A 14,835-nucleotide genomic window follows, 5' to 3' on the forward strand; every position below is an offset into this window, starting at 1 on the left:
CTAGGGTTTCACAGAATCCTCAAATCGGTTGCATCGATTAGTAATTCTCGGTCAGACCGAGAGTCACTGGTGCAATGGCATAAGCCAAATCGGTGAGACCGAGTTTTTATCCTCGGTGGGTCCGAGATGGTTTCGGCGGAAACCTAACCCTAAAAATTTGAATCACATCTAATCTATGAACTACTTTGGCTGGATAGAAGAGTTTCAATCGTGGCAAGAATCAATATGAAAACAATGTGCTAGGAATCAGATGTGGATAGCACAAAGATTGAGTCCATATCCTAGTGCGGCGATGAACTCGCTACAGCGGCAACGGTGGGGGTTGAATTCCGTTGACGGCGGCGGAGACCAGCGACAGGAGGCGGCTAGCAACGAGGAGATGATCCGGAGACCACGATGGCAGAGCGAGCTGTTGCACGGGGGAAGGGTTTCGGAGAAATTTCCAAAATTTTGCCCGTGTCTATATATAGCCCGACCCTGTCGGTGTGACCGAGTGCAACAACTCGGTGGCACCGAGATGCATAACTGTGTTCAGTTACAGCAAATCGATGAGACCAAAAAGTTCAAATCGGTTGCATCGAGATTGAAAACTCAGATCAACTTGATGATCTCGGTAGGTCCGAAATGGAAGGATCGGTCAGACCGAGAATCACTTAGAGGTTTTGGAAGTTTAAGTCTATGACGAATCGGGGACTCCGAGTGCTCCTCACACAGAGTGGTTCGAATCTGACTTGATCAAATTTTGTGATGTAGCATGAAAAGAGTTTGAGACGAGAAAAGCATAGATAGCTAAAGAAGGTTCTTAGGCATTCTTGTCCATCCACTTGGCACAAAGAAAAGAATCCAAACAAAAAAAACAACAAGTGGATGTCCTTGAATGAGTAAAATATGCACCAACATGCTCACACAATAAGATGGCAATTGAAATATGTGGCAAAGCATGCACAACCAATCCTAGCATCTATCAAACAATTGGCGATGACTAGGTCATCTATATATGAGTGTATTGACTTAGGAGTCAAATGAGAACATTTGATCATAGGTCATACTCATCGTTTAAGCTCAAGTGGGGTTACCACTTTTACATAATGCATTAATGTGTTCACACCATTAGAGTTGCTTTGACTCAATTATTAGAGTTAAGCTCCCCCTAGATGTGAGATCACCCCTTAGAGGGATGAACTAACCTTGGGTTTTGTCGATGATGACTTCATGTAGCTGTTGAAGATGTAGATGCTCAATGTTGATGTAGATCATTTGGAGCAATCCTTTGGAGTGAGTTGCACTTTCAACTTGCCTACATGGGTTAGTCCCACAAGGAACAAACAAGAATATCCATAGACATAGAATGATGCACACACAAGATGATGTCCATGAAAACATTAGGTTACCTTGTCCCTTGCCTTACCAACATGAGGGTTTGTGACTCCTTGAACTAGTGCAAGATGTGAAAGTTGATTGCACTTGTTCTTGCCAAAATGATATGAGTGAAGAATGTTGGCGGAGTCACCCTCAAGAACTCTCTAGTTCTTCTTCTTCGGGACCCACATCATCCTGATGGGAATCCTTGGAGTTGTAGTTGTACTTCATGAAGTAGAACTTGACGTAGTCTTGGGGACCCAACTGAACGAGGCTTTAGGTGCTTCTTCAAATGCATCAATCTCTTCTTGAAGCTTGTCCTTGCCTTTGTTCTTGTGGTCTTATGGTGGAAGACCATCTTGAGCTTGTGTCTCCTTGAAGGAAGTAGGATCATACTTCTCTTGTTGAGGAACAAACTTTCTCTTGGGGTATTGATCTTCTTCCCACTCAACTCCGTTGGCGTTGAACTTTCGTTGAAAACCAACACCTTGATTCTTCCGGTGTCTTCCTTGCTTGCGTACAATTTCCTCGAATTGCTTACTCCCGGCAAGGCTCTTGTAAACACCTTTCTCTATAATTCCCTTCAATAAACTATTTTCTTGCTCAAGTGTAACTTGGCTAAGAGAATCATTAGTGGAATCAATAGAACTACTAGAAGCAACAACATTGGATTTGACATTATTATTTTTACTACTAGAGGAAGTATCTTTCTTGTACTTGTTACTAGACTTGACTTGAGGCATGTAAGTAGATAAGAGTAAATGCTTGGCAATGTAAGAAGAACTTTTCTTGCGGAGATCATCATTGATTGCCTTTAAGAACTCATGCTCTTGCTCAAGATTGAGCTTTTCAAAGCGTAACTTCTCATGAGCCCTTAAAAGTTCTCGATGATCTTCGAAGATAGTTTCATGAGCCAACTTAAGAGTGTTTAGTTCTTTAGTTAGAAGCTCAATTTTCTCCTTATCATTGTCATTCGTTTGATTAGCATGATTAATTAACGTTTCATCATAGTATTCATCACTAGAGTTGTCAACAAGTAAATCATCATCCACAAGCAAGTCATCTTCATTACTATTGAAATCAACATACTCATGATGTGTTACCTTTGGACCTTTGGCCATGAAGCATCTTTCAATTCCTTCATTTGGTGAATCAAATATGTCGTAGGAGTTGGTTGACACAAGTGCTAGACCGGCAACACCTTCATCTTGAGTATGCTCGGAGTCGGAGTGATAGCTTCTCTCAGAGTGATTGTCGGAGTCGGAGCCGGATACCCATTCACCAACATGAGCTTGATGTCTTCGTTTTGTGTAGCTCCTTGATGACTTGTCCTTCCTTTACGAATCCTTGCTTCTCCGTGAGGGTCTTCGTTCATAACGATCATCTCTACTCCTCCTCTCTCTTGGTGGTGATTCTTCTCTTTTGCTTCTTCTTTTTGGAGAATCTTCTCTTCTTTTGTAGGGTGTCGTACACTCATTGGAGTAGTGTCCAGGCCTCCCACAATTGTAGCAATTGCACTCTCGACTAGAAGATCTCTTGTCATTGTAAGACCTTGACTTGGAGCTTCTTTCTTTGCTTCTACTTTTGTAGAATTTGTTGAAGTTCTTCACCAGTAAGCTCAATTCTTCATTGAAGGTTTGTTTCTCACTTGATGATGTGGGGGCTTCACTTGAGGCTTTGTAAGCACCACTTGACTTGTTGTGAAGTTCCTCCTTATCCTTGAGTGACATCTCATGAGCAACAATCCTTCCAATGACTTCCGTTGGCTTGAGATCTTTGTAGTTTGGCATCATTTGGATCAATGTGCACACGGTATCATACTTTCCATCCAATGCTCTTAGGATTTTCTTGATGATGAATTTGTCGGTCATCTCTTCACTCCCTAAGACGGCAATCTCATTTGTGATAAGAGCAAGCCTAGAGTACATTTCAGTGACACCTTCACCATCCTTCATTTTGAACTTGTCAAGCTGACTTTGGAGCACATCCAACTTGGATTCCTTGATGGACTCGGTACCTTCATGCATATCAATCAAAGTATCCCAAATTTCCTTTGCATTCTCAAGACGGCTAATTTTGTTGAATTCTTCGGGGCACAATCCGTTGAAGATGATGTCACATGCTTGAGCGTTGTATTGCAGCATCTTCAATTCTTCCGCATTTGCTTCACGGTTTGGTTCTCTCCCATCAAAGAATTCACCTTGCAAGCCAATACAAATAATTGCCCAAACGGCAGGGTTATGTCCAAGAATATGCATTTTCATCTTATGCTTCCAACTAGAAAAATTAGTACCATCAAAGTAAGGACCTCTACAGTGATAATTTCCCTCGCTAGACGCCATACCCTCCTAGGTTGTGAAACCAAGGCTATGACCACCAAAAGCTATGGAAATCAAAGCAAATGGAGATCAATGTTCTGATACCACTTGTAGGACCTTGAAGTATGTCTAGAGGGGGGTGATTAGACTACTTGACCAATAAAAACTTAACCTTTTCCCAATTTTAGAGTTTGGCAGATTTTAGCTATTTTAGGACAAGTCAAGCAATCATCACACAATTCAAGCAAGCATGCAAAGAGTGTATAGGCAGCGGAAATTAAAGCATGCAACTTGCAAGAAAGTAAAGGGAAGGGTTTGGAGGATTCAAATGCAATTGGAGACACAGATGTTTTTGGCGTGGTTCCGATAGGTGGTGCTATCGTACATCCACGTTGATGGAGACTTCAACCCATGAAGGGTAACGGCTGCGCGAGTCCACGGAGGGCTCCACCCACAAAGGGTCCACGAAGAAGCAACCTTGTCTATCCCACCATGGTCGTCACCCACGAAGGACTTGCCTCACTAGCGGTAGATCTTCACGAAGTAGGCGATCTCCTTGCCCTTACAAACTCCTTGGTTCAACTCCACAATCTTGTCGGGGGCTCCCAAGTGACACCTAGCCAATCTAGGAGACACCACTCTCCAAGAAGTAACAAATGGTGCGTTGATGATGAACTCCTTGCTCTTGTGCTTCAAATGATAGTCTCCCCAACACTCAACTCTCTCTCATAGGATTTGGATCTGGTGGAAAGAGGGTTTGAGCGGAAAGCAACTTGGGGAAGGCTAGAGATCAAGATTCATATGGTAGGAATGGAATATCTTGGCCTCAACACATGAGTAGGTGGTTCTCTCTCAAAAATGGTAAGTTGGAAGTGTAGGTTTAGTCTGATGGCTATCTCCATGAATGAAGAGGGGGTGGAGGGGTATATATAGCCTCCACACAAAATCTAACCGTTACACACAATTTACCAAACTCGGTGGGACCGAATAGTTAAACTCGGTCGGACCGATTTAGTAAACCTAGTGACCGTTAGTGATTTTCGGTGGGACTGACATGCATCTCGGTGAGGCCACTTCGGTTAGGGTTAGGGCATAACGTAATCCCGGTGAGACCGATTACACAAACTCGGTGAGACCGATTTGGTAATAAGCTTTCCAGGGAGTTGGTCAGGTAAACTCGGTGGGACCGATTTGCTCTTTTCGGTGAGACCGAAATGTTACAAAAAGGAAACAGAGAGTTTACATTGCAATCTCGGTGGGACCGATCGCTCACTTCGGTTAGACCGAAACATTACGAAGGGAAACAAAGGGATTGCAACCCCATCTCGGTGAGACCGAGATCCCTATTGGTAAGACCAATTTTCTTAGGGTTTGTGGCAGTGGCTATGACTTTTGGAATCGGTGGCGCCGGATAGAAAGAATCGGTGAGACCGATTTTGGCTTTAGGTTTAGGTCATTTGTGGATGTGGGAAAGTAGTTGAGGGTTTTGGAGCATATCACTAAGCTCATGAAGCAAGAGGCTCAGTAAGCAACACCTCATCCCTTCTTGATAGTATTGGCTTTTCCTATAGACTCAATGTGATCTTGGATCACTAAAATGTAAAATGATGAGTCTTGAGCTTTTGAGCTTGAGCCAATCCTTTGTCCTTAGTATTTTGAGGGATCCACTTTCATCATCCATGCCATGCCATTCATTGAGCTTTCCTGAAATAATAGTCTTGGAATAGCATTAGCTCAATGAGCTATATGTTGTTATGAATTACCAAAACCACCTAGGGATAGTTGCACTTTCAGTGTCATCAAAATATTTTGGACCTTCAGGTGGGCCGGCCCATTATGGGTGGCGAAATCTCGTGGGCCTTTAGCTGGGCCGGCCCATTATGGTCCGCAAAGTCTTAGGGCCCTTTACCTGGGCCGGCCCATTATGGCCCAGAAAATCTCATGGGCCTTTAGCTGGGCCGGCCCATTATGGCCCGCAAAAACTTGTGGGCCTTTAGCTGGGCCGCCCCATTATGGCCCGCAAAGTCTCGTGGGCCTTTTGCTGGGCTGGCCCATTATGGACCGTAAAATCTTGTGGGCCTTTAGTTGGGCTGGCCCATTTTAACTTTATGGGCCATTTTTTGGCCGGTCCTTGTGTCAACATTTCATAAGCGCATCTCGCCCATTGGATGAGTGACACCTGTGCCAACGGGGAGCTGACACGTGTTTCCTCCAGCCAATGATGATTTTACACGTGGAAAATCCCCATTGGTCTGGGCTATTAACGGGTTATCGGATCCAAAACCGGACCCGATAGCTTAACGGCGTTCCGTTACGGTGGATGCCATGTGTTGGTCACCCTTGACAAAAGCACTTCTTTGACGCGCGATTTATCGTCATGGAAGTGGACACTTCCGTGATCATAATTTTGGTAATGTCATGGAACACTTCTACGATAGCATAGGTATGACTATCTTGATTCTGTCATAAAATCGTCATGGATGTACATGCATGACAAAAAACGCGACCTACTATGACAAACACGTATCATCACGGAAGTGTATTTTTTTGTAGTGCTACTTCGTGAAGATCTACCCAAGTGAGGCAAGTCCTTCGTGGGCGATGGCCATGGTGGGATACACAAGGCTGCTTCTTCATGGACCCTTCATGGGTGGAGTCCTCTGTGGACTCGTGCAACCATTACCCTTCGTGGGTTGAAGTCTCCATCAACGAGGATGTACGATAGCACCACCTATCGGAACCACGCCAAAAATGTCTGTGTCAACATTGCGTTTTCTCCCTCCAAACTCCTCCCCTTTACCTTCATATGCAATGATTTACATTCCACTACTATACTCTTAGAATTGCATGTGTAGCTTGATTGCTTGACTAGTGCTAAGTTGCTAAAATCTGCCAAGAATTAAAATGGGGAAAAGGCTAGGTTTTTATTTGGTCAAGTAGTCTAATCACCCCCCCCCTCTAGACATACTTTTGATCCTACAACAACCCACCTGGGCGCGCCTGGGCCCCCAGGCGCGCCCTTATGGGTGCTTCCCCCCTCGAGGCACCCCCAGGTGCTTCCTTGGCCCACTGGATGTCTTCTGGCCCAAGAAAAATCCTCAAAAAGTTTTATACGTTTGGACTCCTTTTGGTATTGATTTCCTGTGATGTAAAAAACATGCAGAAAACAACAATTGGCACTGGGCACTATGTCAATAGGTTAGTACCAAAAATGATATAAAGTGGCTATAAAATGATTGTAAAACATCCAAGAATGATAATATAACATCATGTAACAATAAAAAATTATAGATACGTTGGAGACGTATCAACATCCCATAGCTTAATTCCTGCTCGTCCTCGAGTAGGTAAATGATAAAAACAGAATTTTTGATGTGGAATGCTATCACATTTCTTTTCTTTGTAGCATGGACATTTGGAATTTTATATGATTAAAAGCAATAGTCTAGTTTTGACATGAAGACTTTAATACTCAAGCATACCAACAAGCAACCATATCTTTCAAGATATCAATACTAAAGCAAGTTATCCCTAGCCCATTATGCTCAATCATTGATCCATTCATGAAACACGCTCGAATATTAGCTACATCCAATGCTCAAATACGATCATAGTGCCCCTTAATTGGTGCTTTATAAGAGAAGATGGAGACTCAAATTCAAAATAAAAATTCCATAAGTAAAAGAAAGGCCCTTCGCGGAGGGAAGTAGGGATTTGTAGAGGTGCCAGAGCTCAAAGCTTAAATTGAGAGATAAAAATATTTTTGAGAGGCATACTTTTCCCACCAACGAAAACGACTTAGAGTTCCCAACACTTTCCGTGCTAGATACATCATAGGCGATTCCCAAACAAAAAATAAAGTTTATTCCTTTTTCCACCATTACTTTCACTTTCCATGGCTAGCTGAATCCATGGTTGCCCTCCATACCAACACTTTCCAAGGAATTTATTATTTGACAACATAAAGTAAATTCATTTTTAATTTAGGGATTGGGCATCCATAATACCTTTGCCGTACTCTCGTGCAATGACAAGTGAATAAACACTCATCGTGAGAATAACACATCTAGCATGGAAAATATTGGTCACCCTTCACCGCCTCGCGAGTGATAGAGCACACAAAAGAGAAATTTATTTTAAAATTTAGAGATGGCACATGCAAATTTGCTTAGAACGACATGGAAATACCGCATATATGTAGGTATAGTGGACTCATATGGCAAAACTGGTTTAAAGGGTTTTGGATGCACAAGTAGTGATCATACTTAGTGCAAAATGAAGGCTAGCAAAAAGATTGAGAAGCAACCAACCAAAAAGCAAAAAATCTCATACCCAATCATTAAGCATAAGTACCACCGAATAATGCACCATAAGTAGGATATAAATTTTTGCATAACTATTGACTTTCGTGCTTGCATAGTGAATCACAAACCTTAACATCAATATTCTTACTAAAGCACAATTACTCAACATGAATCACATATTATATCGACATATCTTAAAACCATTACTAAGAATCAAGTTTATTTTGTCCAATGATCTTGATGATAGTTTTTATAATATCCTCCTTGGGTATCTATCACTTTGGGACTATTTTTATATGTTGCTTTTGCTAAGCTCAAACAAATATAAGTGAAGAACATGAGCACAATTTTTCTTTCTCTCAAAATAATCTAAGTGAAGCAAGAGAGAATTTCTTAAAATTTTACTAACTCCCAAATAAATCTAAGTGAAGCATGAGAGCGTTTCTTCAAAAATAACAAAGCACACCGTGCTCAAAAAGATATAAGTGAAGCACTAGAGCAAATCCATGGCTATAAAAATTTAAGTGAAGCATATGAGCAAGCATATCATAATTTTTGGCTCTCTGTAAAAGGTGTGTTCAGCAAGGATTCAATACTTAGAACACAAATCAAAACAAGCAAAGACTCATATCATACAAGATGCTCCAAGCAAAATTCATAATATGTGACGAATAAAAATATAGCTTCGAGTAAAATATCGATGGTTGTTAGAAGAAAGCAGGGATGCCACTCGGGGACATCCCCAAGCTTAGTTGCTTACTACTTCTTTGAATATTATCTTGGGGTGCATCGGATATCCCCAAGCTTAGCCTTTTGCTAATCCTTATTCCTTCATCCATCGTAAGATCACCCAAAACTTGAAAATTTCAATCACACAAAACTCCAACAAAACCTTCGTGAGATCCGTTAGTATAAGAAAACAAACCACTACTATAAATACTGTTGAAAACCTATTCTTATTTTGTTTTTGCATTATATCTACCGTATACCAACTATTCTATGGAAAAACTCATCAAAGAAAACCGTAGAATCATCAAAACAAGCACACAATGCAAAGAAAACAGAATTTGTCAAAAACAGAAAAGTCTGTAGCAATATGGATATTTAGAATACTTATGTAACTCCAAAAATCTTGAAAAATTAGGAAAACCTGGGTAATTTGTATATTAATCTTATGCAGAAATAATCAACTCAAAATCACTTTATTATGATTTACTAAAACTATTTTCATGAGTGAATAAGTTTCTGTTTTTCAGCAAGATCAAATCAACTTTCATCCAAATCAACCCAAAGGCCTTGCTTGGCACAAACACTAAACTAAACACAAAAAACAAAATCATAATAGTAGCATAATTCTGCTAACACACAAGAACAGAAAGCAAAAAGAAAAAATAAATTTTATTCATTGGGTTGCCTCCCAACAAGCGCTATCGTTTTATGTTCCTAGCTAGGCATAACGCGTAGGATGTAAGTGTTGTCATCTTTGGTTCTAGATCCATAAGATGCCCTCATGATTGATTTATATGGTGGCCTAATTCTTGTTCTAGGGAAGTTTTCCATTCCCTTCCTTAGTGGAAATTGAAATTTAATATTGCCTTCTTTCATATCAATCACGACACCGATAGTACGCAAAAACGGTCTACCAAGAATAATTGGACAAGACGGATTGCAATCAATATCAAGAACAATAAAATCTATGGGCACATAATTCCTAGTTGCAAGAATAAGAACATCATTAATTCTTCCCATAGGCTTTTTAATAGTAGAATCTACTAAGTGCAAATTTAAAGAGCATTCTTCAATATTAATAAGACCAAGCACATCACATAAAGAGTTCAGAACTGTAGAAACACTAGCACCCAAGTCGCATAAAGCAAAACACTGGTAATTTTTAATCTTGACTTTGATAGTAGGATCCCACTCATCATGCAATTTTCTAGGACTTGAAACTTTCATCATGGCATCAACAATATGTTCAGTAAAAGTTTTATTTTGTTCATAAGCATGGGGTGAATTTATCATGGATTGTAACAAAGAAATACAATCAACCAAAGAGCAACTATCATAATTAAAGTCTTTGTAATCCAAAATAGTGGGCACATCACTAGTTAAAGTCTTGACCTCTTCAAACCCACTTTTATCAATTTTATCAACAAGATTTTCACCCTCCAAAACATAGGGACGCCTTCTAACTAAAGTTGACTCTTCTCCAGTCCCTTTTTCATCAATCTTAAATTTTACTGAACAAAGAATCAATAGAAGAAACACCAATCATTTTAAGATCTTCATCACTTTTATGATAGTAATCACTAGAAAACGCTGTTTCTAAAAATTCTCTTTTAGCTCTAAGCATAGCGCTTTTCTTACTTTCATCCATAGAAACATAAAGAGCTTTAATTGATTCTTCAACTTTAGGCACAAATTTTTTCATCTTGAGAGTTTCTACATCATGAGATACATACATACATACATACATACATACATACATATATATATATATATATATATATCTGTGTGTGTGTGTATGTGTGTGTCTGTGTGTGTGTGTGGGTGGGTGGGTCATGCAATGATTCTGCTCTTCACTTGAGGTCTTGTATATTCTGTAAAGACCCATCAACATGCTCACAGGCGACTTATATCCAAGATCAGATAACGGGTTAAAAAAACCCGAAGACTCATAATCTCATATAGCAAAAGAAAACATGCGAGTGGTTGTGTAGTCAAAAAACGTACTGGCGACTTAAAGTCAAAAACCAGAGCGGGTGACAACCCAAATACTCAAACATGAGTAACACAACCCGGAGCCTATATGACCCGGATATGCACAATTTGCACAAAAGCAAATCTTGAGATAAAAACATCTGAAAAAACCAAAATAGAGGAATATACAAGTCTCAAATATTTGTTAGGCCGTCTTTTAATACATGACCCAAAAAAGGTTGGCTCATAGGCCTCATATTTGCTTTCAACGCCGCATAGCCGTTTTTATCCTATAAGTCGGCCTCCCGTGACATAAATCCGTCGTTGTAATCTTAACAAGTTCACGGTCTTAGAAAAGATTGACTGTTAAGAGTACGACGGGCCATATAGCGGAGTAGCACTAAACAAACAGGTGGGTTTATCCTAGCTCACAGTAATCCGGCTCTCTCGTGAGATAAAACCGCCATTTTAACCTTGACGAGTTCAGGGTCTTAAAAAGGATTGACTTGTCAAGAGTTCGGTAGTTCACCTCGCGGAATAGCAAGTTGCAAACAAGCAGGTGTAACCCATAGTGTGGCGTTTCATGCCGGTCAAGAGGGTATGAAAGCTAAACCCGGTGGGTTGGAAGCCCCCAAGTGACCTTATGATCAATTAACAAAGACTCAGATGCACAGAAATGAAACGAGAGAGGCCCCGAATTTCAGGGATGTCGGCTTTATTATATTGATAATAAAAAGATAGATACATCGATAAAGGTATGTACAATGGTGAGAGCCGGTGGCTCAAGTGTAGTAAGGCCGAAGATGAACAATGTTCCATAGCCTATTGGTCTCCTCCTCAGAATTGCGTGACTTAGTGCGTTCTCGTATATCAATGAGGTAATAGGATCCGTTGTTGAGATTCTTACTGACCACAAAAGGTCCTTCCCAAGGCGGAGATAACTTATGCATATCTGTTTGATCTTGAATCAGCCAGAGCACTAAGTCGCCCTCCTGGAAAGTCCGGGACTTAACTCTGCGGCTATGATAGCAATGCAGTCTTGTTGATAAATCGCCGAACGGGCTACTACAAGGTCACGTTCCTCATCCAAAGCATCAAGTGCGTTCTGATGAGCCGTCTCATTATCAGCTTCAACGTAAGCTGCCACTCTTGGCGAGTCATGACGGATATTGCTGGGAAGAACCGCCTCTGCGCCATAAACCATGAAGAAAGGCGTATAACATGTTGATCTATTGGGGTAGTTCTGGTACTCCAATGAACTGAAGGAAGCTCCTCAACCCAACAACTCGGCATTCGCTCCAAAGGAGCCATAAGCCGGGGCTTAATACCTCTCAAAATTTCTTGATTAGCTCGTTCGGCTTGACCATTAGATTGTGGATGAGCCACCAAAGAGACATCAGGCCGGATATGCTCTCTTTGACAGAACTCCTTCATAGCTCCTTTGGACAGATTAGTGCCATTATCAATGATAATACTATGAGGATAACCAAAGCGGAAGATCGGCTTTTTAACAAACTGAACTGCAGTCGCTGCATCACACTTGCTAACTGGCTCTGCCTCTACCCACTTAGTAAACTTGTCAATTGCCACTAAAATGTGGGTATTCTTATCCTTAGACCTCTTGAACGGCCCAACCATATCAAGCCCCCAAACTGCAAACGGCCAAGTTATTGGGGTCATCCATAACTCTTGAGCCGACGCATGAGCCTGTCATGCAAATTTCTGACATCCGTCGCACTTGCTAACGATGTCCTCTGCATCAGCATGAGCCGTCAACCAATAAAACCCATGACGAAAAGCTTTAGCCACTAAAGACTTAGAGTCGGCATGATGACCACAATTGCCTTCATGAATCTCTTGTAAAATTTCATGGCCCTCCTCATGAGAAACACAACGTTGGAACATACCTGTCACACTACATCAGTGCAAATCGCCGTTGATGATAGTCATGGATTTAGACCTCCTGGTTATCTTCCGTGCCAAAGTTTCATCCTCAACTAACTCGCCCCAGGTCATATAAGACAAGTAAGGCAAAGTCCAATCTGGAATAGCATGAAGAGCCGCCACCAATTGCGCCTCTGGGTCAGGGATAACAAGGTCTTCTTCAAATGGTAACTTGACGGAAGGATTATGTAACACATCAAGGAACACATTAGGAGGCACTGGCTTACATTGAGACCCGAGCCGGCAAAACACATCACCCCCCTCGTTCTTTCGTTGATCAAGGTGATCCACCTAATAACCTTAAAGTGACCAGCAAGAGCTTCTGAGGCATGGGGTATCATGCCCTAGAATCCCGCAGCAATGTGCTGACGAAGTGCACCAGATGCTCGACGAGGGTGGGTGTGCTGATGAGGCCCGTGCCCTCCGGAGGGTTAGGCGCCTCCTGAGACGTCGGAGCCCCCAGCACATGGCTGCCTGGTGAGGCCCCTTCAGCCCTGGGAGCATCTTCCTGTTGAGGCTAGTCTCCATCTGCCGAGGTCGTGGTCTTCACGAGGCCTTCTTGGTCTTGTGCTGCCGCGGCCGGGGCCGGGGCCGGTCGTGATGCAGCCTTGACCTGGCGCTCTTCCCGAACTGCCACCAGAGCTACACTGGCGGAGTAGGGTGTGGCGGCGAGGTAGAGCACCAAGGGCTCGAGAGGGCGCGGTGCCACCATCACAGGAGGGATGGTCAGGTACTTCTTGAGGTCTTGAAACGCTTTGTCGGCCTCCTGTGTCTATTCAAACGGGCCCTTCTTCTTCATCAGCTTGAAGAAAGGCAAGGCGCGCTCCCCTGGCTTGGAGATGAAGCGTCCTAACGCGGTTATGCACCCAGCGAGCTTCTGCATTTCTCTGAGGGTTTGCGGCGGACTCATGTCTTCGATTGCCTTGACCTTCTCTGGGTTGGCCTCGATTCCTCTGTGGGACACGAGGAAGACCAGAAGCTTGCCAGAAGGAACACCAAACACGCACTTCTCTAGGTTGAGCCGCAGGTCCACTTCACGGAGGCTCGCGAAGGTTTCTTCCAGGTCCTAGATCAAGGTCTTTGCCTCCCAAGACTTCACCACAATGTCGTCGACGTAGGCCTCGGCGTTTCTCCCGAGCTGCCAGCCCAAGGAGATGTGCATCAGTCGCTGGAAGGTTGCGCCCGTGTTGCACATCCTGAACGACATGTCGTTGTAGCAGTACACCCCGCATGGGGTCAGGAAGGCCGTCTTCTCCACGTCTTCTATCGCCATCTTGATTTGATGATAGCCCGAAAATGCATCCAGGAAGCACAACAGGTCGCACTCAGCAGTGGAGTCGACAATTTGGTCGATGCGAGGGAGTGGGAACGGATCTTGAGGGCAGGCCTTGTTGAGGTTGGTGAAGTCGACGCACATGCGCTCCTTTCCTTCCTTTTTTGGCACAACAACAGGGTTTGCCAGCCATTCGGGGTAGCGAACCTCATGAATAACACCTGCCGCCTCCAGCTTGCGAGTTTCTTGGACGATGAAGGCCTGCTTCTCGGTGGACTGATGCCTTGCTTTCTGCTTCACGGGGCGTACATTAGGGCACACATTCAGGTGATGCTCAATCACCTGCCTTGGGACCCTCGCTAGCTGTTTGGGTTCCCACGCAAACACCTCCTTGTTCGAGCGCAGGAATTTCACCGGTGCCTCCTCCTGGTCGGGGGTCGAGATTGGCACCTATGGTGAAGGTGGCGCTGGAGGATCCATCCTCATCAACTGGTACCTGCTTGGTCTCCGCCTTGTCCTGGGTGAACAGCTGCTTCTTCTTGGTTGGTGCATCCCCCTTGGCCTTGGAGGTGTCGGTGCCGGCGGGCTGCGCTGCTGCGGCTGTCTTGAGGGCGAGCTTGAGCGCCAGCAGAGCATCTTTGGTATCTCCAGCTATGGTGAGGACGCCGCTTGGGTATGAGATTTTTCTCTTTTTGGTTGGTTGCTTCTCAACCTTTTTGCTAGCCTTCATTTTGCACTAAGTATGATCACTACTTGTGCATCCAAAACCCTTTAAACCAGTTTTGCCATATGAGTCCACTATACCTACCTATATGCGGTATTTCCATGTCATTATAAGCAAATTTGCATGTGCCATCTCTAAATTTTAAAATAAATTTCTCTTTTGTGTGCTCTATCGCTCGTGAGGCGGTGAAGGGTGACCAATATTTTCCATGCT

Source organism: Triticum dicoccoides, chromosome 7B, assembly GCF_002162155.2.
Source record: "Triticum dicoccoides isolate Atlit2015 ecotype Zavitan chromosome 7B, WEW_v2.0, whole genome shotgun sequence".
Lineage (NCBI taxonomy): Eukaryota > Viridiplantae > Streptophyta > Magnoliopsida > Poales > Poaceae > Triticum > Triticum dicoccoides.